The sequence below is a fragment of the Alexandromys fortis genome, unplaced genomic scaffold, assembly GCF_014885135.2.
Source record: "Alexandromys fortis isolate MF-2015 unplaced genomic scaffold, M_Fortis_MF-2015_v1.1 scaffold_137, whole genome shotgun sequence".
Lineage (NCBI taxonomy): Eukaryota > Metazoa > Chordata > Mammalia > Rodentia > Cricetidae > Alexandromys > Alexandromys fortis.
This window is the reverse complement of record NW_026068009.1, coordinates 178,387-202,476: the sequence shown is the minus strand read 5'-3', so window position 1 is coordinate 202,476 and position 24,090 is coordinate 178,387. Positions and strand designations below refer to the sequence as shown.

The window sequence follows — 24,090 nt, the reverse complement described above, 5'->3', positions numbered from 1 at the left end:
TAGGAAACCTCAAATGGAGTTTGCAGACAGGTCCCTCTAGACCGAAATCGCCTTTCCCCCTGGCTGACCAGATGGTGCAGAGACCCGAAGTCACTTGTAAGAGAAAGAGACCGAAGGCCACATCCAAGTTGAGTCTTAGCCCAACCAGGCAGTCTCAGTATCTGGGACGGAATAAACCCAGGGATAGCTAGCATCCCCAAGGTCAGGTGTAGAAGGTCAACTTCCCAGAAAGGAGTAAATGTGATTTAATCAGTGTCCTGATATTTGAGCAATGGGAATAGTACCTGCTTCTCACACCCCTGCATCAGTCACTGAGCCTCTGAAATGTCACTGTCACCCCCAAACCGTTCTACCAGCAACTGTTAAGATACCGAAACCTTTTCCCAAAATTTCCAATTCCAGCTACTTCTCCTCCCCAGTATTATTTTTTTCCCTCCCCAGTATTATTGACCTCAAAAGGAAGTAATAGTTGACAACTTGTGGCCTGAGACCCACCGCTCTCACAGAGAAAAGCAGAAAGGAAGAAAGACCCTGCTCCAAAGTGCACATTGCAATAAACATACGACTAGCATTATTTTTTTTAAAAAAATCAACAACACATGTCCTTACCAATGTTGGTGAGTGCTTTATGTGTTAGTGTATGTTTTCCTGTCATTTGAATTAAAATCCTAACACTGCTATAGACCATCTGCCAACTCAATTGCCACAACACCCCAATGCATTTAAAAATTACTTTTATTGAATTTATCTTAACTTTGGACTTGGTGATGATTGTCTATAGCTGAAATGGCCAAACGTCATGACATTAGTAATTATTTTCCAAATTACAGCAAGCATTTTTATTCAGTGCAATTTGATTTAAATCAAATTAATCAATGTAAGTGTTTAATAATGGGGTTGCTCCCCTATCCTAATATACAATATACAAAGACTGGAGACATTACAAAAGTGTTTTAAATGGCATTTGAAAAGGAAACTCGGGCACTTTAGGAAGACGCAGCCCTTCAGATGTCGTATGAAAGAACCTGAAACTTCTACTTTTGAAGCTGGAAGATTCCTTCTTTATAAACACGCGTGGGATTGCCACATAGACCACCACACGAAACCCTCGGAGACACGCTCCTGCACCCACTCGGAATGTGCACACCGAGAGTGCATTCCCACCCGGTCCCATGTCATCTGCAACCCAGACAGGCTCAGGACGCGGGCAGATGGGAACCGGCCCTAACTTCTCCTCGCTCTCTTCCCAAATCAAAACCCACCGTAAACACCACGAAGAGCCAGGAAACCTCACGACTTTAATCATTTCCTTTCCCCGAGCTCCATGTGGCTCACAGGACACTCCGCTTGCCTTTGGACTTGTCGGCATCTTGCGAGGGGTGTGGGAGAAGAAAAAAGAGAAAAGCAAACCGGTGTCTGAAGAGGCGGAGAGAAAGCGCCGGCCCCAGACGTGAGGGTCCACCCGCCCCCTCGCTATTCCAGAGCCAGCCCTGGAACCCGCCGCTCTTGAACGTCTTGCGAATTGGCGCCATCTGGCTTTTTAAAGAAGAACACAAGGCGGGAGGTAGAGGAGGTGCAACAGCGCTGGCGCCCTGCTTCCCAGTACCAGCACAGCAGTCCATGAAGTAGTATCTTCCCCCCCCCCCACCCCCGCAACCCAGCAAAGCCACGGGGCAGCTGGGTCCATAAGCCAGCAATCCGGATCGGTGCCAAGAGGCAGTCACCTCCACCATCACCACTACCACCCCCCACACCCCCCACCCTCGACCCCCCACACACCTACCACTGACGGCTGAATGGCGAGTCCCGCTTTCCAGGCAGGTCCAAAATGTAGAAGAAGTAACTGTGCTACTCAAAGCGTTGTAAATAAAGCGGCACTTACAGGTACCATGCCGCGGAGCCAAAGGGAGACAGGAGAAAGGGCACCCCAAAGTTACCATTCCACTCTGAGGAAAAGCATCTTCCGGCTTAAGAAACACCTACTACCCCCCCGCGCCCCCCCCCCCGAATGCGCTCCAGCCCGGTGCCTCGTTAATTCACGAACATTATAGGAATAATGCCTTCCCTAATTGTTCCAAGAGATTAATGAGGAAGTTAAATGAAAAGCTAGCTCCCTGACCTTCAGCGATGCTAATTACAGCAGGAAGGTTTAATAAGTCATAGAGAAACGGTCACTGATCTTTATTAGCCATCTAGTGCCTTACAAATGAGCAGTCTGTGCTTGAATGGATGGATACAACAGTTCCCCAGAATGACGGCTAGCGATGGTAGAGACCGCTTATCTCCGCTGTTGAATAGGTATGAAGAGGTAGTGTGCTTGCTTTGAAGGTCCTGGGGTCATCCGAGAAAAAGTAGAGAAAGTAATTATTACGGATTTTTTTTTTTAGCCTACTTTTAAAGTGATAGAGTTTCGAGAAAATTGTTGGAAGCTTTTTCATTCCATTGTATCACGCAGAAATACACACACACACAAATATGTAAATGAGGTGGGCACACTGCATGATGATGCGTAGACACGTGGGAAACATGGGCCTGCAGTCGCCGGAATGTCAGAGCCGCAGTCATCCCTTAACATAGACCTCCCCACTCGGCTTCATTTGCTCTTCACAATGTGAGGGGCTGTAGTCAGTCCCATTTTACACACAAGAAAACCAAGGCGCGGGAAAATCACTTCCCTCAAATGAGAAGTAGCAGAACTAGAGCTATTGACTTGAACTCTGAGCATGATCATGTTCAGCAAGCATGTGAAGAACACCTATTCTGCATCTGGCACTAAACCAGGGTGGAAACAAAGAGAAAAGATACATTCCACTACCCTCAAGCAAAGCTGCTTGAGAAATGTCCCCCCCCCCCCCCCCAGGCTTAGTGTAGGGTTTCAAGAAAAGGCAGTCTGAATCTTGAGATAGAATACAACCCGATCAAGCAGGGATGTAGGAAAGGCAAGAGGAACACTGAGCCAAAAGAACCCAAGCAAAGCTGAATGACAGATACCGAGTTTTGCCCTTTCAGCACTGCTTCCATGGCCAGAGTAAGCAGCCAGCCTGCCCTCATGGTAGCTGGACTTTTTAACATCTGTCAGTACGAGGACAACATCTGGCTGTGGCTGTTGGGACTGGACAGCTCTTTCTTTCTTATTCCATTTATGGCCTTGGATGAAGACATTCTCTAAAACTTGGTCCTGCTTGGGGTTCTTTCAGTCTCCAAGATATCCATGTCTCCTGCCTAAAGGAAAATACAACTTCAGAGCAGAGAAGCTAGCCTGTCCTTTACACATCCCAACAGACCCTCTGAAACAGTTTGGATTTCAGTCAAGTAGCTAAGCATCAGTTCTGCTAAGTCAAGGTCAACCAGGGCAAGATGAGTGGGAAAGAGAAAGTGGGAAGACAATTCCCTGAGCCATACTCTCACAGGAGAATGTAATCTCCCAGGGCAAGCAACCTTATCCTTATGACCTTATCCTATGGTGGATCACCCTGGTTAGCTCCTCCGTTTACCTCCAATATTGTAATTTGGGTGTCTGTTGTGTGTTGAGAAAGGTCAATTGAATAATATCATGAACGTTGCTTTATTTAATGCCCCCCCATTATTTGGTTTGACCAGAAATTTTCATCTTTCTTACCTTGGACTTTGGTCTTAACAACAAGATTTGCTGCTGTACTTGCCACTAGAGAACCCATAACTGTGTCCTAAGGTCTTGAATAGTTTTACACAGTAGGATTAGTATATTTAAAGAAATACCATTCCAGTGGAGCATGGTAGCATACACATTTAAATACCATACTCAGGAGGCAGAGGTAGGTAGGTGTCTGTGAGTTCCAGACCAGCTTGGTCTGTACAGTGAGATGCTAACTGTTTCAAAACTAAGCACACACACACACACACACACAGAGAGAGAGAGAGAGAGAGAGAGAGAGAGAGAGAGAGAGAGAGAAGAAAAGAAGCATATTCCACTTGGAGGTACTGGTACTATCATTGAGCTCTGCTTTAAGTTCGTGCTCCTGAATCGAAAACCATTGCATTCTGTCCTCATTATTTATAACCTGAAATAGAAAGCCATGTAAGGCCTGCAGATCATTGGAGTGGCAGGCAGAGGTAGCCAAAGATGTGATCTGTGCTAACATAAGCCTACTGCAGAGACCAGAAGGCCCCATTTCTGTAATAAATTTCTGGAAAGAATGTGACACGGTAAGAAGCCAACCTGGACTTTCCAGCTGGGTGACCTGAGGAAGCCTCTTAGGGGCCCATATCTTATCTGCAGGAAGAAGGGGCTGAAGCAGCTCTAGACCCCTCCCAGGTTTCACATTCTTGGTTCTTCACATAGGAAAAAGCTCTCGCTTCCATCAGGCATGTGTATATGGCTTATTAAATATTGATAAACAGAATATTAGAGAAAATCAGAAGAGTACTCAGGTTTATGGGCCAAAGAGCTCACCGAGATTAAAAATTAATATTTATGTTTATATGCGTATATATTTTATATGCATATATAATACATGTATGCATATATCTAGAGAAACAAGAACCTAAAGAAAGCGGCTGGCCATGCAACAGATCAATGACAGATACAGGTCTAACGCAGAGGTTTTCTAACCCCTGGCAGGGTAATTTGCCCACTGGCCCTGTGTATATCTTCCATGCCACTAGAGAGCTGGGAGATTTGATAAGATTCATGGCTAATCAGCTCCATGTGTACCGTGCTTCCTTTCCCCCACCACCGTCAATATTGTGTTAGAAAAAAACCTGTATGTTCTGGCGACAGCCTGAATCTTCTTTTAAATGGGAGTCCTAAGAACTCACCCCCTGCCTTTAATACTAACTCTGCATGTAAATTCGCCGAAGGATAATATCCTGAGATCATTTTTCAGAGGTGCTGAAAGGAACCCATTTAATGGAAGGAGCTAAAGGAGAGGAAGCGCTCTGACTTCTCCCACTGGGCTGTTGTGGGATGGGGAGCCTCACACGCAGTGTGCAGTGTAGTCACGGTCGGCCTGGGAGGAGGAGTTCCCAGCTCCAGCTTAGCTACCACCCTGGGCAAATAGTTGCCTTCTTGGGTCTCAGCTTCGGCAAGAAATGCCAGAAGTTGAAGTGGGCCAATTTAATGAACCTTACTGTTCTGGGATTTTCCTTGACCCAATCCCTGAAGCAATTTATCTGAACTTTTAGCCAACTATCTGCTTTTCTCTGCTACATAATTTAAAAAGAAAGGAAGGAAAGGAGGACGGAATGAAGAAAATGGGGATAATTGTCTAGATAATAGAAGTAAAAAAAGGTTTTGGACTCATGTTGCTTAGAACAAAAATTTAAAAGTGGATTGACCGATTGTTGCCTTCACTTGGTTAGTTCAGTATTTATTCGATAAATAGAAAGACTTCCTACATTGAGAGCCATGCGCTGTGGTAGAGAGGCACAGCCAGTGTATCTTCACCTTAGTTTAAAGAGTGACTGCCAACAGGGAAGAGAAGGGCGTCTGTAAACCTGATAAAGCCCCTGCTCTGTCACAGTCCCTTCTGGGTCTTGATCGAGTTACAAACTCTCTACCTTGTCCTTGTCTGGAGAGCCAGCCCATCCTCAAAGTCCCTTCCCAGTGGAGATTTTGTATTTGAAATGCCTCGGCATAGCCCTAACTGCCTCGTGTAAAGGCAAAATAATGCCCTCCTCCGTAACCCGAATCCGCAGTTCCCTCCCATCTGGGGAGGAAAAGAAAAGCCGGGGCGGTGGGAGATTGAAAGAAAAGAGAAAAAAATACTGAGAAACATGTTTTGGCAGACAAGGCCTTCGGAGACTACCATGTGCGCTCCATATTGAGCAAGCCCAGGTCTTTGAAGTTTTTCTGAATGTAAAAGCATTATTCTTTCTCAAACTGTGGCTAAGTAGTACAGACGTTAAAACAATGAGGCCAGAAGGCGCAGACGCGGGACTAAGTGTTTAATTCGTCCTTCACCCAAGTGCCTGCCACCAGCTAGCCCTCCGGTATGCACCCAGGCAGCTGGCAGGCCTGCCAACCCCTGCGCCCCGTCTTCAGACCCAGGTTTGCCTGGATCCTACAACACCTTAGCGCCAAGTTCGGAAGTAAGTACTTTCCCAAGCGCCAGGAGAAAACTTCCCAGATGTTTCCTGTGCTACGGAAAGCAGCCCAGGTTGGATCTGAAACATTTTTCTTACAACCGCACGACGGCAGGTCATAAGGCCCGCCAGCCACCCCGCGAGTCCGGCTCCTCTGCGAATAGCGGGGTGCGCCCCAACTTCTGCTCACCCAAATCTCCCGCCCATCTCGGATCACTGGGAGCTTCCCGCAGAGAGGGACACAGAGGGCGGGGGCATACGGGACGTTTTATTACGTGTGGAATTATGAATCCCTCCCGAAAATCTCTAGTACATCCACTCTATAATGTATGGTGAGGCTTTTTAGTCATCGGGCTCCCATTATAAATTTTTTCCATTCGCATGCATTCTTCTAGCCCACTGTAGGGTAGACCGGCAGCTTAACTAAAACCAAAGACTAACTCCATTCGTGGTTGCCGTTTCCCTTCCCTCAATCAGTCAGTGTAGATTCCAGAAGTGGATGGGACAGGCGCAGCATGGGGGTCACAAACTCGGCTTTACACACGAAGGCAGCCCACCCAGGTCTTCTAGAAAAGAGGGCAGCGAGCTCCAGGTGCTTCCGGGTCTAAGCAAGCACTTCCGGGCTGTGTGCGCCACCCTGCTTAGTCACAGAGCTGTGGTTGGATTATCTCACTTAGTGAAAAATTTTGCAATCAGAGGGGTTGGTAACCATTGTGTTCCAATACTGTCCCGGTGGGCAACGCCAGAGCGAGCATCCTTTTAATCCAGAAGGTACTCCTGGGCTCAAGCACTTCTTGCTCTAGGTCATACATTGCAGGAGCTGCACAGCCAGGACTGGGCCTCAGCCTTCCTGAAACTGCTCCTTCCTCACTGGGGCGTATCTTGGACTGTCTTAATACAGAGTTAAATTCACTGGGCCCAAGATGAATGGTCTTTCTATAAACAGATCTTGGAGAAGTCCCCATTCTTAGACATTTGGATTCCGGTTAGATTGCCCCCCCTCCTGCCCCCCCCCCCCGCGGGCTCTGCTCACTCTGACCTCTAGGGGTCAGGAAACACGCACAGGGGTCACAGTAATGTCTTGCCAGTTAAACCAGCCCGTCAGAGTGGAGTACCTCCAAATCTCTATGTGGGTTACTCAGGGGGAACAGGTTGTTGAGATGTTTGGGGAGGCATCAAGTGGAAGGTGGAAGCGGGTCCTCCGGAGATAATCTCAGTCTTCTTTCTGACCATGAAATGAACTGCACAGAAACTGATGGGCACTTGGGGGGGGGCTTTGCTTAATAACAATAACAATAACTGTTCCTTCTCCCTCAGAACTTCTGCTGTAGCCTACTGTGTACTCAGATCTTTGAGGGGCCTTTTAGGGAAACAAGGTCACGCTCCCAGTGCATGAACTGGGCTCAAGCCTGGGAATTAGTGAGTTAGGGGAACGCAGATGGTCACCCATTCAAATAATTTTTTTTCCTCAGATACTTTTTATTTCTCTGGAATGAATCAAAGGCACCCAGAGAATACAATACTATATGCCTGGACCTCCAGCTTGACTTCCTTTCTCTGACCTTTCCTCAACCTGGCTTTCCTTCTGCAGGAGGAGATTTGGAATTCCCATCAGGAAGAAAGGTTGGGGAAAGCACCAGCCCAGGTGAGCACGGGAGCCACATGGTCTGGTGAATTGAGAAAAGGAAAATCATCTCCAAATGCCACCAGCCAGGTGGGGGTAGAAGCTGGAGAGAGAAGAGGAAATCTGAAAAAGCCCCTAGTCAGCAGGCTGCAGCCGGTGGTGAGGTGCGAGGAACAGTCAGCATTTGGAGCAATGGAGTCCGAAGTTTGAGGCAGCCTTCGGATAACTTTCTGATCTGCAATAAAGTTCACATGACCAGAAAGATGTTTCTGATATTCCCTCATTGCATGCTTCCTTCCTTCCCTCTCTTCGTGTCTTACATGTTCAGGAGATTTTACTGGGTCCTGGCTGAAGAGCGGTGCTGAGCAGATGTGGACCTAGGGGAGCCGTCCTTGATGCCCAGACCACCTTCATGGCAGAGGCAGGCAGAGGCAGGGGCAAGCTCGCTGATGGGTCGCCTTCTCGGGCCTCCCTGCAAGTATCACCAAGGCCTTTTTTTTTCCTCCCCGAAATGGGGAATCCTGGCTATCCACTTTCCAACCCTCAGCCTGTCAGTTCTTGACCCTCCGCAAACGGTCTAAACTTAAAAAAAAAAAAAAATCGATGTGAAATTCCAGGCTTCTTCTGAGGATGGCGCCTTCCGGCTGCAGCAGTCATGTGGCTGGAATCACGCATAATTGGGGCCTGACCACTATGGAAATATAAACAAGATGTTTACTTTCCTTACCAAAAGAAAATAAATACATAAAAAGGAGGCCTGGTTTCAAAGACGGACTCCTTATGAAGCATCAAAAGGACGTGATACCTGTGGCTTTAAACTCTTCCCCCAAGCCTGTGAGGGCTGGAGGAGGGGAGGCTGAACTCTGATCTAGGTGTTGCCTCTGGGCCTGCATTTCTGGGTGCAGCCCTGGGCTCCCTAGGGGCCAACACCACGGGTGTCCTGTCCTCACCGCTTGATTCCTGTGGCCAGCTCAACTCCAGACCTCTCTCAATCTCAGATTCCTTAGTCATGCATTTGCGACTGGCCTGGAAAACAAGCAGGGAAGAGAACTCTGTGCTCCTGACTTCCAGGGACCAGCCTGGGGTGGGAGGAGCAAAATGTGGACTCCTTAGTAGATCAAACCTTGCCCAACAAGGTTGAGAAAATGTTTGTGAAGGCATGTTGAAGAACACGCCAGTGAGAGCCCAGAAAAGGACGGGAATTCATAGTCAAGGGGTCGCAGGCAGGAGCGGGGAAGGCAAGGGGGAACTGCCGGTCTGGCAGGCCACACCCTAACAGGAGAAGAGAGATTTTCCTTGAAGACTTGAAGGAACCGCACAGTGGTGAGGATAGTCTAGAGGCCGCACTTTAATATTCTGGTTTTGTAAACACGAAGATAAGGAGGGCCACAAGTCAGCCCAGAAACCAAAGTGTGCAACCCCTGACTGCATCCATCCGTTCGCCGTTGCGAGACTGTGTTATTATTAGTAAAAGATAGACACTAAATTTGTTGAGGAAAAAAAAAAAGCCCGCAATGTTTTCTGAAGTACACCAGACATGACTTCAAATTTCAACAGCCAGGTGTAGCATCGTCTAATAGCTCCAATAATTACCTTTCAGCCTCGCACAACTGCAAGCCCCAGAGCGCTGAGCCCATCAAGGGGCATCACCTCGTCCTAAAACCGGGAGAAGCCTAAGAAGCTGCGACTCTGTCAACAGGCGGGATTCTCCCGACTCGCAGCCTTGGCTAGAGCCGGAGCTGCAACTGTTTTACTCATTTGGATCCCTTTCTTTGGGGACTTGGCTTAAGTAATCTGTCTAGTCGTTAATAAATGCAGCACGATCACTCTGGCCCGGATCACCCCGTGGCCAGCAGCCCAGGGGCTCAGCCTTAGGCGGGCGGAGGCTCAGCCAGCTCCTGAGGTAGCCAGGAGGGGAGTGCCTTAGATTGGACCCAGGGCGGGAGCCGCCAGGGCTTTATTTTCCCACCCCAGTCTCGTGCCCGGCTGCTGATTTCCCCTTCCACTGCCAATCCGAAGGTCTTGCAGGAATATGCAAACAAAAACAAAACAAAACCTTCAGAATAAGAACAAGGAAAATGGGTTCTAGGAAGTGTGTTGAGAAAAGTCAGAACGTGCTTTGGGAAAAAAAAAATCCGCACGTCCTTCAAAAGTGGTGGGCAATTCTTTTCTTTCCTGTGGCCGTTCCTTTCTCCGTGGTTTCTTGCTCTCCTTTAAGTCTCCCTCTTGGTGGTCTTGGGTTTTAGTTTCCAGACAGTTGGAGTCTCCGTGGGAAGCCTATCTGAGAGGAGGGAAGAGAAGGGAATAAGAGGGAGTTTAGTTTAAATTAACAACCTAATTCCAATCTCAAGGCCTAGGGTCTTCTGCCTCTGCTGTCACCACCACCAGATAGCGGCAGAACCCACCACAAAAGAGGAGAAAGAGGAGTTTCCTGAACTGTGTCCCCACCTGTCTGCCAGTTAGCCTTAACTGTCACAGCCGAGTTAGATAGAGTATCATTATCTGTGAACTGAGGAAAATAAATCACAATATTCTCTCTTCTCACCATGGCAACTATAAAATGAATTAATATAGCCTTGTGTGATTGAAAAGTCCCATTAAATAACCACGCATCTAACCTCCTCTAGGTTTGGCTTAATGCTACAGGAATAATTAGGGAACAGAGTGTTTAAATTAGTCACAAATGTAAGAAATGCACACCCTACACACACACACACACACACACACACACACACTTCTTTATACAAAGAGAAAGTAGTGGTTCAACCTGGATGAGTATAGCTCCCCAGACTGTTCATTTCCAGACTAAAAAGAAGACTGTGGGAGTAAGGTTCCTCTCTCCCGTTCCCCAGCTGTTCTATTTTCTCCTTTGCTGTCCCCTTTTCTCTGGGACTCATCCTCAACGTTAGCATCAGGAAAGGGAAGAAGAGGAATGGGACTGGCCTTCCTGATGGTTCGTTAGTCATCCTCTGCCACACATTGGGCTACATTGTCTGGTCTCAAAGACCCCAAAAGCGGCTGTTGATGACTAGAGAACGGAGAAGATCTGTGCAGGGATTGCATCTTTATAGGAATGAAAATAAGAGGGAATAATTTCCTTCAAGAATTTCCATGTCACCCACTAGAGGATCAAGGTCCACAGGATCAACTAAGTAGGGCTCATAGGGGCTCAAGAGATGGAAGCAGCAATCACAGAGTCTGCAGGAATCTGTACTAGGTCCTCTGCAAATATGGTATGGTTGTTGGCTTGATTTTTTTTTGTGGGACTCCTAACAGTGGGAATAGGGGTGTCTCTGACTCTTGTGCCTGCTCTTGGGACCCTTTTCCTCCTACTGGGTTGCCTTGCCTAGCCTTGATATGAGGGTTTGTGTCTAGTCTTATTGTATCTTGTTTTGCTGTTCCGTGTTTGTCTTCAGTCAATATCCCTGGGAGGCCTGCTCTTTTCTAAAGGGAAAGGGAGGGGGAGTGGATCTGGGGGAGAGGGAAGGTGGAAGGGGCTTGGAGGAGTGGAAGGAGGGAAACTCTACTTGGGATGTATCATATGAAAGAAGGAAGAAAAGAAAAGAAAAGAGAAAAGAAAAGAAAAATTCCCACGTTACACTGCATTCCTCTGAAGGGCTATAGATTTGCTTTGCTTCCTAGCTTTACATGCCCTCCTACTTTTCACAGCAGAGTCCTCAAACCCAGAACCTAAGGCATTATCTTCAGAGATAGCCTTTTTAGAGAAGAGCAATGTCTGCAGCACCCTGAGACCACTGCTAGCTGAAGGCTGGCAGATAAAACTGCAGATCACTACCTATGGGAATTGATCCTCCAGCTTTGCTCCCAGAAGCCCACACTCAGCACTCTGCTCTCTTTCAGCATGGAGGGAGGCAATCCCTTCTGCTCACCAAGCAAACTCCGGGCCCTGAGAAGTGAAGCAATGTTGAGACAGTATTTGTGCATTAGAATCAAGTTAATTGCCTTATAGGCCTCCCTAGTTTTGAGTTGTTCCTACCCCAGGCTGAAGAGGGAGCTTTGGGTTCAGCTTAACCGCCAGGAATAAAAACTCAAGTCCAGGAATTTGAGTTTATATCTTCTCAAATCCTAATGACATGGAGAGAGGGGGGGGGGAAGTAACTTAAGTAACTTTTAGGGAGTCATTGTACTCTGGGTTCCTTTGGTTGATGAGATATATGAGCAGATGACTCTGCCACCAGGGTTTCAGAGAGTATCTGGGGACTACAGCTTAAGATGCTGAACAAATTTTCAAGCGCTTAGGAGAGTATTTCCCACCACATAAGCCACCACCCTTCAAGAGTGTGCAGAAGATGCTCATGGCAGGCATTTCAAGTTCCTCTGCATGTCTGCCATCAGGAGATCCAGCCTACAGGACTCTCAGGGCCATTCTGACCTAGGAGGCTGGGAGTTTATTTGAAGGCACAGACGCTAGCTAGGGCTATCCTCTTTAGACCGCAGTGTCCTTTCAGGCATAAAGGATTTAGAAATGTCCTCTTTGTAGCTTGTAGAGATGGAACAATGTGAGCCTGTAAAATGTTTGGCACTTAATAGGCACTCATTAAAAGTTAGTTCCTTTCCTCTATGTCCTGGAGGTAGGGGTGGGCACATTTTATTGCTCCTCCAGATGGAAGAACTGAGGTGGGGTTGTGGAGGAGCTGGGGAGGAACATTAACATCCCTGAACTTCTTGCACTGAAGCCCAGTGACCACCAGACTTAGCAAGAAAGCCAACTCAGGCCTGAGAGGTGCTACAGAGGGCTCCATTCCAGGTCCAGTGCACCACAGGTGGGCTCCCAGAATTCCACTGACTATTCCTCAGCACTTCCCTAACCCCACACCCCCTGAGTTTATAGAGCAGCCCCACCCCTTTTCCTTTAGCCCTCTAGGCTATAGCTGATGGAGATCAGAATAAGGGGTTGGGAACACTGCATCCTGTACCCTTCGTGTCCAAATGCTACTCATTGGGTCTGGTGCCCAGGAAGGGAAAAGATGGCCACCCACTGGTAACTAAGATGCTCAGGTTCCATTCCCTAAACAAGGACTGGAGCATGGCCTGCTTGTTTGTTGCCTCTGGGGAGAGAAGCCAGGATTTTGCTCATACTGATCAAGTGCTGTTCCTTTTTTTTTTTTTTTTTTAAATCACCAATCTAATGTCAGCTATTCTGAGAAGCCATGCCTGTCCCCTTGCCTCCTCTTCCTATGTCTGACCCCCTGAACCCCTTGAAAAACTCTCACTAGACCTATGTGCCCAGCACCAAGTCATGTTCCTAAGCCGGAGGCAGGGTGGTCAATCCAAGGAGGAGAGAGAAAGGCAGCACTCTTCGAGGCTGGAAGACCACTCTTCAGATCTGAAGGGCTGTGGGAGGCCTGGCTTGGAGCACGGGAGTGTTTAGCAGGTTCAGTGCCATTACTGCCTAACAGGGTGTGGAAAGGAATATGAACGTGAAATACTGTGGGAAAGTGGAGAGTTTCCAAAGCAGGCAACAAGGCCCCTCTGGCCGGCCTGGAAGACCCAGAATCCATAAGCCCCTTTGTGGAGGGAGCTCCACGAGTTGTGAACAGGAAGGCAAATGGGGAGGAGGGGTGGGAAACGGGAGAGAAGAGAGGAGAGGAACACACTAATAGCACTCTGGTGGCAGATGGGGACCCAGCTGACAGGTGGGGGTAAAGCCCAGCTTCCTCTCCTCTTCAACTCCATCTTATGCAACGCATGTATGTGTATAAAAGATGAAGACAATATCTGACCCATCTTATTAAGCATCCTGCCAAACCAGCAAGGGCCAGAAAGTATGTGGGGGCTTCCTCAAGAGGTGGGGGTTAGAGCTGGATGCCAAGGCTCTAAAGTGATGGAAATGTCCCACATCAAACCCAGATCTAGAGTACCCAGGCTGTGCCCTGTAGACAAAGGCTCGCTCACATTCTGACAACAATATACAGGGGGGGGGGCGGAGAGGGGGTTCTGACCACCTCGGGCCTCAGCAAACCCAGTCTCAGGCAATAGAGGGAGCCAGACCTCCCACCTTCTCAACAGTCCTTGAGAGGTGCGACTTATTTTGAGTTTGTGGCGGGAGGTGGGTAAAGGCACAACACTTTCCTCCCCACCTCAGCATGGAAGAGCAGAGAAATAAGCTCTAGGCTGGATTTCCCTACTGCAAAGTAGAATTAACCTCAATTCCCGCATCCCTGGATATTCGTGACTCTTTCTAGACACGAATGCACTCAAGGGGTCTTGAAGGCAACCACTCCAACATGCAGTTGAGGAAGCCAGAAAGTGAATTCCTCCCTACGAGACAGGCAGCATCCCGGCACTCTTCGTTCCTGGACCCGTTTGAAGAGCTCGTCCAGCGCTTTCGCAGCACAGGACTTCATCAGGTTATAGCTGGTCCCAAGTTAGAAAACAGCCCCATGGCGCATCATATTCTATCTTACAAGTACTCAGTCACTATTCAAACGCGCGCTAGTCATTGGCTTTCCCTCGCAAACAACTCGGCTGTGTTCTACCAGCAAACCGAGGCTCCAGGACCCGCAGTGGGAAGAAAACCAGAAAGGGCGTGATGGGGGGCTGCGCGTGGAGAACGGGAAACAAAGCTCGGACGCCAAGCGCTGTGCTGACCTCCAATCCTCCTCCAGGCCCGAAGCTTCCAAGTCACACCTGGCGCTCCTGCACCCGGGGGAGCACAGAGGACCGTTCGAGCAGTCCGTGGGAGTCGGCTGCCTCTGCGGCCCTGGGCAGGGCCGAGGCGGAGGGTGGGGAGCTCGCTGCTTCTTCCCCAGCCTCCTCCGGGTCTCCCCGCTGTGCGCGGGGCCTCGAAGCCGCGCGGCCCGGGTTCCCCGCTCCCCTTCCTCCCCGGGTGAGCTCACTTCCTCCCGCACCGCTCCATCCCCCCCCCCTCCCTGGCTGGGACCCGCTCCGGCCTCCCGCGGCTGCCCGGCGGCCACAGCCTCTCAGCCCGGCCTTCCCCTCGCTCCTTATCCGTGCTTGTTGGACCCCCGCGCTGGAGCCGGGAGCAATTCCTCGTGGAAGAAAGCGGAAATAGAAACCTTGGAACTTAGAGGAAGCGGCTTCTCCCAGCTCCCGCTGAAGGCCAGGCCTAGGTTCTCCTAGATGCCCATTTGACTCTGGGCCAGGGCCTGAGGCTCTTTTCTTGCTTTCTCCCTTTCTGCCCCGCCCCCTTTCACCCTGTGTCTCACTTTAGCTCATTCGTATTTTTAAAATTCATATTAAAAAGAGCAATTTCGCGTTTAAAAGTCGACAGCAGCCGCGGGGGGAATTACAAATAGGATGGGGTTTAAAATACTCCTCTCACGTCCTATAATTAGACAGAGATTCTAGTGGCGCTTCAGGGCCCACAAGTGATTATTGCAAGCATATTTTACCCTTACATTAAAACTCTTTCCCCGGAGTGTAATATGGGATCCGACTCCATTTATTCGTATTTCAAAACAGAGCACTGAGGCCAGAACAGGTCTTTCCAATAATGGAAAGCTGGCGTGCGCAGGCTGTTTGGTTTCCTTGGTTGATTTTAACTTTTTGCCCTGTCCTGTTGATTGTGAGAGCCCCTCCCCCCAAAGCCACAGCACCTACACTCTTTGTTCCTACACATGGCGAAAAATATCTGTGCAAAGACCAGAGAAACCTGGGAGGCTCCTCCTAATATATAGACTGCACAGCCAGGCAAGTCAAGGCCTCCCCAGAAGTACCCTAGAAACCCACAAGCCTCGGTTCAGACCTAAGCAATCTCCAGCGCTCTTCTCTTTGTCGTTTCTTCCTTTTACATCTTTTAGAGATTTCTTGTTGATCCACTGCAGTCCCGTAGCAGGCCTACAGTCTCTGCAGCCTAGGAGAAAGCTTAGCCTGGCAGTCTCCTGAACCTATGGTCCCAACCCCACCTCAGCGACCCTGTGCTATAAAGGAACCCCATACTTGGGTTGCCACCAGAGCCTTGCTACCTTTGAATTAGAACTGCCGCCTTTTTAGGGATACCATTCCCTTTCCCCAGGAGAGACCAATCCATTCTCCTGACTGACTTGGGAAAATATTAACCTGCATGAAGTATCTGTGGTGTGGAAACAACAGCCTCCGACAGCAGTCTTGGAACAGAATAAAGACATTCAGGAAATGGTGGAGATAGGTCTCTTTAATCATCCGACCACCAGATGAGAATTTCTGTCTTCCCACCTAGTTCTCTATGATGCCTCCTTTTAAAAACCATTTCCTGCCGAAACTTCCTCTTAGCCATCTGCAATAAACAGGAGAACTCTGGAAATAACCACCCACAGAAGGAAGAGAAACCCATCACTCCCATTTTTTTTTCTCTAGTTAATGAGACCTGATTTCCTAGTACCACGAGCATCTTCCAACATATCATATACATGGAAGTGGCCAGACCAGATGAACTCTGCGGGTCCACATCAGCTGCTTGAATTTAGTTATCGTCTTCTGTATTCATATTATATGTGCATGCAAGTACACATTTTCAGAAATATACACTTATACCCATGTGTACATATAACATTTATAATAGTCTGTGCTGAGAAGCAGAAGAGGAGAATATTTTAAAATCCTGAGGGTCTCTTCTTTGGTGGGTCTTTAGAGATCGGTCTTCCCTTCTGGGAATGGAAGGAGACCTCCAGGGGGGGAAAGCCTGAGGGTGGGTAAGTGGGTCTCCTAAATGCTGCCAGCATCCAGGTCTACTCACAGTCACATGATTCATTAGAATCCTTAATCCTCATGAGAACACTAGCATCAGACCTGCTGACCCTGCCAGTAAAACCTCATAAAACTGGCCAAGATGCTGGCCAACATATGCACATTTTAAATTAGAGTGACATTGTTCTTCAGCTTCTAGTCTGATGAACAGCGTCAGGGCTGCAGAGGGGCACAAGCTTCCGGGTCCCTTTCACCACCAACTGCCCTTTGGTTCCACCAAGGCGTCCCTGGACCACAATACATGATCTGAAAACTAGTCCACTTTGCTGGCCAGCTTACCCTCAGCATGTAAGGCAAACTCTGCCACTGGGTCCCTAAGAGTAGACAAAAACCCACTCATAGAAAGAAACAAAAACCTTCGTTTTTTTTCCCCCTTTTTCTAATTCTAGTAGTATTTTAACGCAGGGGCTGGGAGAGAGTCCAAAGTGAAAACAAACATATTTTCGTTATTAATAAATGTGTAGATACTTAGCAGTCCTCCCCCCACACCAAATGACTGTAGTCTTCCCAGGGACTGAAACTGCTTCTAACATCACTTACAGGGATGAGGAAAGAATAGTGTGGGGAAGAAGAGTCAACTTGACCACAATTCTGCTCAAGTCCTGGAAGCCAGAGAATAACCAGAAAACAGAACTACTTCATCTTTTCTACACATGACATCTTTTTCTCAAAAAAAAAAGTGTCTTCTTCTTCATCTACATCTTTCATATAAACAACAATAAGGATAAGCTACTGTCTAGGCTAAACTCAGGCATAAGACCCTTAAACTTTTCCCAAGACCACAAAGATGTAGATAAAGGTGTTATTTGTTCTGCAGAACTTGAAAGATTTGGGTGATCTTAAGAGAAATAAAAGCATTTTTTATATAAAATCCAATTACTTCTGGCCTTATCTTCATCTCGTGTGTTGGGTGTACAGACTTCATATGGCTGAAGGTCAAACCTAGGGCCCCAGACACACTGGGCAAGTTCTCTAGCACCTTTCTTTGCCACTGAGCATCCTTTCCTCATTTGTTGAATTGTAAATAACAAGATACCCGAGAGGCCAAAGTCTGCAGGGACCATTACATCTCAGAATTTATCTCACTTATTTTATAGTGAATATGTATCACCTAATCCTTTGCTTATTTATTTAGAACCTTCACAAATTAACTGCATATGAGAACACTATAAAAACTCTCTTATAGTAAGAGAAAATTTATTCATGACTTATTTGATGCATATCAACTTAGCTGTATTCAATTTGGAAGGATGAAGGGACAGATTGGTGGAAAGGGGACTTCTTGTGCAGGGCCTGAGACTCAATCCTAAGCACCCAAAAGAACACAAAAACAAGATCATCTTGAGTTGGAAGGAGGGTCACACTAAAACGCAAAGCCACTTCCACAACTCTAGATAGAATTGAATAATTTCTATCTTTCTAGTTGCTTTCTCTTCCTCCCCTTTCTTTCCTCCCTCTCTTAATTCTGTGGCATCAGTCACAGAGTAAAGACAATCAAATATGGAGCCTTAGAGATAATTTGTTCTGGTATACCACTGGTTGTAAAATTTAAGTTACAGTTAGGGTGTATCTTACACCACAACTTTTGTGTTTTGTGCGAGTCTCTTCAAAGCCTCCAAGGAGCTTCCTTATCCCCTCCCATTTCCACCAGCTGAACAGACACAGTCGACAGTGACTTGCAATGCTAGAACCATGGAAATGATACGACTTTTGGAATTGCCAAATATTAGAAAGCTTAGAGAAGATGAGCAAGCAATGAAGAACAGTGGGTAGGAAATAGCTGGAAACCCCTTTTACCTGTCTATTTTGTTTATATTTTTGTCTCACAGGACCATCATGCCTTTCCCCTAGGAATATATCTCATGAGATGAGATGGTGTAATTTGTAATCCCAGCACTTGAGAGATGGACAGAGGAGGAGGGATGCTTACTTAGTTCAAGGCTAGTCTAGATTACAGGTGGACCTATCTTTACAAACAGAGCCAAGGAAGAAATCCTGATACAGCATATTTAGCATCTGCCACATATTGAGAGGAAGTACTCGTTGCTGTCTGCTGAGAATCTAGGGTTTAAAAACACATAGTTTGCTTTTTGTTGTGTTTAATGGCTCCTAAACTGGAAATCTGACCAGGAAATGCTATTTTTATGAGAAGAGAAGCATTTTAGGTGAGTCTCTCCTTTTATCTTCTCCAAAAGGGGGACCAGCCAGTTTAAAGCCAGTTAAGTCACTGGGAAGGTAGATTTGAAGGAGTGAGAGCCTTTAGTGCCATTGGGTAAGAATAAGGTACAATATAACCAGAAAGACAGTTTCTAGCAGATGTTTTGTAGTGGCCACTCTCCCCGCCCCCCCCCCCCCCGCCCTAGGGAGAAGATCCTTACCTAGAAATGGCTTCCTTTCTTCCACCTACACCCAATTACACATCTCAGAGTGGGCTGTACACTTTGCTCCTTTCCCAGGACACTAAAGGGGTAGGAGATAGGCAACTATGACTCAGGAAGGAAAACACAATGCTTTAAATATGTGTGTGTGTGTGTGTGTGTGTGTGTCTTTCATTTTGTTTTGTTTTGTGAAAGAGAGTCTTGCTATATAGTCCTAGCTGGTCTGGAACTTCCTGTGAAGACCAAACTTGACTTGGAACTTTTGGTGATCTCCTGTACCCAAGTTCCAAGTGTTCAGATTTTAGGGTAGAAACCATGCCTTGTTCAAACCTATTTAAAAAAAATAGAAGCATCAGAACTGAGGGTGAACTCAGAAATCAAAGGAAGCGTGTATGTTTGGGGCTGGATAATCACTCACTTTCATTACTTCCAGGTAATTAAAGAGTTCTTGCATGCCCCAAATATTTTAATTTAGAACTGCTGTGGTCTTCAAGAATGTGCAAATAAACAAATCCACCCTGCTGAAGGACACTGCTCCGCAACTCCCTCTGATGTTTTTGTCTCTAGAAGGTTTTCCTGTTGTACAGTCCAGGCTTGTAAACAACCTAAACTGCTCTAATGGCAAAGGTCAAGTTGCTAAATGAAAGGGCTTACAGAGAAACTGTCTTATTTAAATGTACAGTATATAAGACAGTAAACTGGGAATGATCTCTGCTCTGTCCGTTTGTGTTCATCCATAGATTCTGTCCCACACATAAAATTAGGTTATCTTTCCCTCACTAGACAGGTGTTTATGTGATTCCCATAGTATGCTGGGAGAGGTTTCATATAGTGGCCAGAAGAAAGGATGGGCCTAAGACCCCGAAAGGTAGCAATGGAGAGAGACAGTTGGGGTAAGAAAGAAATAAAGGGGGTTGAAAGAACCCCTGGTTTTCCCCAGCTGTTGAAACATGTGGTGCCAGGGACTTTCAAAGAGGACAGAGAATAGGCAGTAGAATTCCTTTTCCCCTAAAGAATGCCTTCTCCACAAATAAAGATAAGTGTTCAGGCTGAAACCGGTTTCCCTCCCACGAGGAGTGAACAGAGGTTGGGAAGAAAAAAATGTCCAGAGTTTAGTAAAAATAACGAGGAGATTATGGAAACAACAGAACAAAACAAAACTTCAAGACCAGGCCGGTGTGAATGGGCTCTCCATATTTCAAGTTTTATAGACAGTCTTTTCCCTAAAGGATATACTTTCATTAGGCCATAAATGCACCAGCAGATGAGAAAGGGTGTGTGTGTGTGTGTGTGTGTGTGTTCACCAGAGACAGGTGTGACGGCTGAGGCATGTGTGTGGGTTGAGCTATAGGTGGCATCATGGTGCAGGGTGTGCCAACCACCTCTCTGGGTGGTATTCCCCGGTTTTGACAGAAGTGCCAAATTTCCCTAAGTCTACTAGTACCCCCACCCAATGTGTGTGTGTGTGTGTGTGTGTGTGTGTGTGTGTAGGCATGTACTGTCAAGTTTGTAACAATTTTAATTTTATTAGTTGTGTCCTCACTCCCTGAGCTTGGGTGCAAAGAAAATGTGCTGTTGGGGATTTTTTTTTAGTGTCCTCTGTACCTTGGTCCATGGATCAGTGAAGTAAAATCCTCCAAAGCCTAAGGGAGCTAACTGGATGTCCTCAGAGATCCTTTGTTTTTGCCACCGGAGAATCTCCCAGTCTCTGTCAGGCTAACTTTTTAACTTTCTCAGAGTCAGGGCATTGCTCCTACCAGCATCCGTTAGCGGCCTCTGGGACAGCGGTTGACTCCACAGCACGATTCGCACTTAGAGGTCGGTAGCAGTTTAAAAGTTATTGTAAAACATCACCTGGATGATATATTGTCTAGGCCAGATTAGCAACCATATCCTATGTTTAAAACACACCCTGAATTGTGGCTCTGTTTCATTAGGGAACTGCACCCAATGGAGAAGAATTGGAGCAATAATTACTTCCTTCTTGGAAGAAAAAAAATATCTGTTTCTAAAGAAAGCATTGGAATCAAGGACGAGTTAGGTAATGTGTATTAAAAGGCAAGCAGGTCGCTGTCGTTGAGGCCCAATCGCAGTTCGTAGTTCAAGGCAAACTGCCTTTAATTGACACGGTGTATATTCCCCTGTTCGTCTCAGGGCTGCCCTGGCAGGGACGCCCCAAGAGTATTTATTTCTAGGGTGGAAACAAAACAACCCCCATCTACCGCGTTAAGAGAGCGCTCCAAGATGGACTGCCGGAGAAAGGCTTTTTGACCCGGGTGGAAATTAGTCATATTGACAGACGCGCAGGAAAGGTAAATTACCCGGCGCGCTGACGTTACGCAGAAGCGCTTCGGGTTCCGACTCCGCGGCGGTGCGGAGGGGGCTAGAGGCTCCCAGTTCTTTGCCCCAGATTTCCATCAAGACCGTCCGGACTTGGGATTTCAATGGGAAGGCGACCCAAAGAGTCCCTGTAAGATGCTGAACAGGTAAAAGATACACAAATAAAGCAAACACAAAGGAAGAAAAGGTTTACCATTTCTGAGCTGGGGCATGGACAAAGTACAGAACCAAGAGAAAAGGCTAGCTAAGTCCGCAGAGAAAGGAAAGGGGGAGGAGGCTGGGGGCGCGGACCTCAAGGCTCGAGAGCCTAGGCCGCCACTTGGGAGGTCCCGGCCTCAGTCTGGCCAGGCCAACCGTACCCCCGGGAGAATCGGAGTTAGGGCGGGTCACAATTACACCTCGGCTCCAGGCGAGGACTTAAAACCAAGTGGTGGGGACTGCAGTCTGGAAGCAAGGCCCCCGCGGTCATCAGAGGGGGGCCAGGCCCGTGCACAGGAACCTTTTACAAGACATGTGGGTACAAGAAAACAAAATCAAAACAAACTACTTTCATCCATCATGGGCAATGAAAATAAAAGCTGCCTTCTAGAGGAGGTGGGCGGGAGATTTGAAATTCAGCGTGTTTTGTTTTCATATAGTTTTTCGGTTTTACCCGACAATTGAGGCTGGAAATGTGTGTGTGTGTGTGTGTGTGTGTGTGTGTGTGTGTGTGTGTGTGTGTGTGTTGGGGTGGACACATACAACTACATTGGCGGATGTGGGTGGAGTAGGGTTCATAGGTTCCCCCTAAGTATGCACGTCAATACAAGCTGAAGAATGCTTGCATACCAGATGACAGTGACATTAACAGGGTCTAGTGGCCCACCTCTCTCTTTTCTTTCCAAAAATTAGACTCTAGAAGGGGCAGATTGGAAGGCATTAAAAGTGTCATCTAGATTTCACCAAAGGGTCTACTTGAAAAGTGTAGATACCCTGGTTGGGCTCCACTGGTCATGAGGAGCCGCTTTCTCTCCGCGGCTGCAGGGTGGGGCCTCCCCACCTAACTCAGACTCGGGTCCTTGACTCAAAAGGAGGAAAGAGCCAGCTACCGGCCTTGCTGTCAGGTTTTCTGGGTGAGGAAGGATTCCTCACCTGCAGGGTCCCCGCCCTGCAGAAGCGGCGGGTGGATTCACAGACGTTGAGCGTGGCATCTCCGGTATTTTTAGTTTCCTGGATGCTCCAACTGTGTCTTATCCGAGAGGTTGTGGGAGAAGGACGGTGGGGACTGCCAGGGTGTTTAAAAGGACACACTGCTTATTATTAAAGCAAAATAGAACAAAACATGCTCTCTCGCCTCACCTATTGATTTCAAATGTTTCCTGGGGGGGGGGGGACCGCGCCAAGATTCACTAATAAGAAAACCTTGGAGTGTGTGGGGGAGATGGGTGGGGCCTAGAAACCGCTCTTCCCGCTGGACTCGGTATCCGGGAGCTCTCAACCTTTCTTCCCTCTCTTTTCAGCCACTGCCTCTAGCCCAGAGCTGGGCAGAGCAACTCTTCCTGAGAAGGACAGGGGCTGGGGGTGGGGATAAGAGAGGAATCTCTGTTGCTTCCGGTGAGCAAAGGTTCAAGACATTTAAAGTCACTTTTAAAGAACAGTTTATAATACGTTCATATTTTTGCAACCCAATTTCCAACCCCCAAAACGTGCAGAAATGCGGGGTTGGGGGAGTATTGGGTAGAGACTTGGGCTTTCACGCGTCCCCTCTCACCTTGAGAAGGCCGGAGTTTACCAGTCTCAACGCTCAGACCGCAGCTCGGATCCACGCAGAGTACTCTTTCCCTCTTCCTAAGGGTTCTTGGCTCCCACAGATCTCATCCATCCTCGACCGACCGACTCCAACCACCACGTTAACACCCAGCCTCCCTCATCACGCACTCCGCACTGCCTCCCTGAGGAGTCAGGCAGGCTAGAGCAAGGACAGCGGACCTTCAGTTTCCTTCTTTATCTCCCACCCTCCCCGCCCCCAGTTTCTCTATTCCAGAGTGTGACTCACGGGGTCCACCCTGACTTCCCCTCGTGTGCCACAGACTCACTCCGCATCGCTGACGACGACAGCTTCTACCCACTGGATTGCCTTGCCTTCGGGGACCCCTCCTCAGTGCTGGTTCGACCACTCGGTGCCGTGAGCCGGGTGAACAGGAACCCCCAGACCCACCGCATCTACGCTATGAGTTGAAGATACACAAAGGAGGGGAAATACAGAGCAAAGAGGAAGGGGGGGGAATAAACCTAGTCTACAAGCACGCACTCAAAACCAACTTTGGGGTTGGACTGTTTCTATTTCAAACGTCGCGACCTGGATGGATGGAGTATCCGGGGAAGGTTTTTGAAGACGTATAGGAGGAAGGGTGAGTTTTCTGTTGAGAAACTCAATCTGCCACACAGTAGCGGCTCCATCTGGGATCTGTCACTGCTGACAGCACCACAGGGCACAGCCGTGATCTTCTGCACAGCCTGCACTCCCCGAAATACCCTCCTTAATCAAAGGATGTCTGCGCGCCGACGCTCAGCTGACCGCTGGAGCAGAGAGGCCTGCGGGTTCCACCCCGCCCGCCCCCCTCCCTATGCTCTCAGCCTCCCCCAATCCCGTCTTCCAGAGCATTAATTAAAAGCGGAAAAAAGACAGAGACTGATGTCATTGCTCTCAGATCATAAACGTAAGAGTCATCCTGTGAGAATCCCTAAAAATGACTTTAATGAATAATTTCAGAGACAGTTATGGTTTGAGGTGATTACTGAGCGAGAATATGAAAACCAGATTTGCAAGGAAGGCGATGGTCAGGCGGTCTGACCGCTACCTTCCCCCATTAAAACCGCATCAGTTTTCTTCTGCCCCCACTAGCTACAAACTTAGATTTTGTTTTTGTTTTCTTTAAAACAAAAGCCACAAGCGAGGCACACACACACACACACACACACACACAGAGAGAGAGA

The 24,090-nt window shown here is 47.8% G+C and overlaps 1 long non-coding RNA gene across 1 annotated transcript; it reads right to left on the bottom strand.

Annotated features, from left to right (window-relative positions):
• Positions 1-6,349: 6,349 nt before the first annotated feature.
• LOC126513454 (uncharacterized) lies at positions 6,350-23,350 on the bottom strand. Its single transcript, XR_007595350.1, has 6 exons — positions 23,190-23,350; positions 22,865-23,062; positions 21,096-21,252; positions 18,775-18,856; positions 8,493-9,968; positions 6,350-8,378 (listed from the first exon to the last, which is right to left on the bottom strand). It is a non-coding gene; the product is annotated as an uncharacterized lncRNA (long non-coding RNA).
• Between the last annotated feature and the right edge of the window lie 740 nt (positions 23,351-24,090).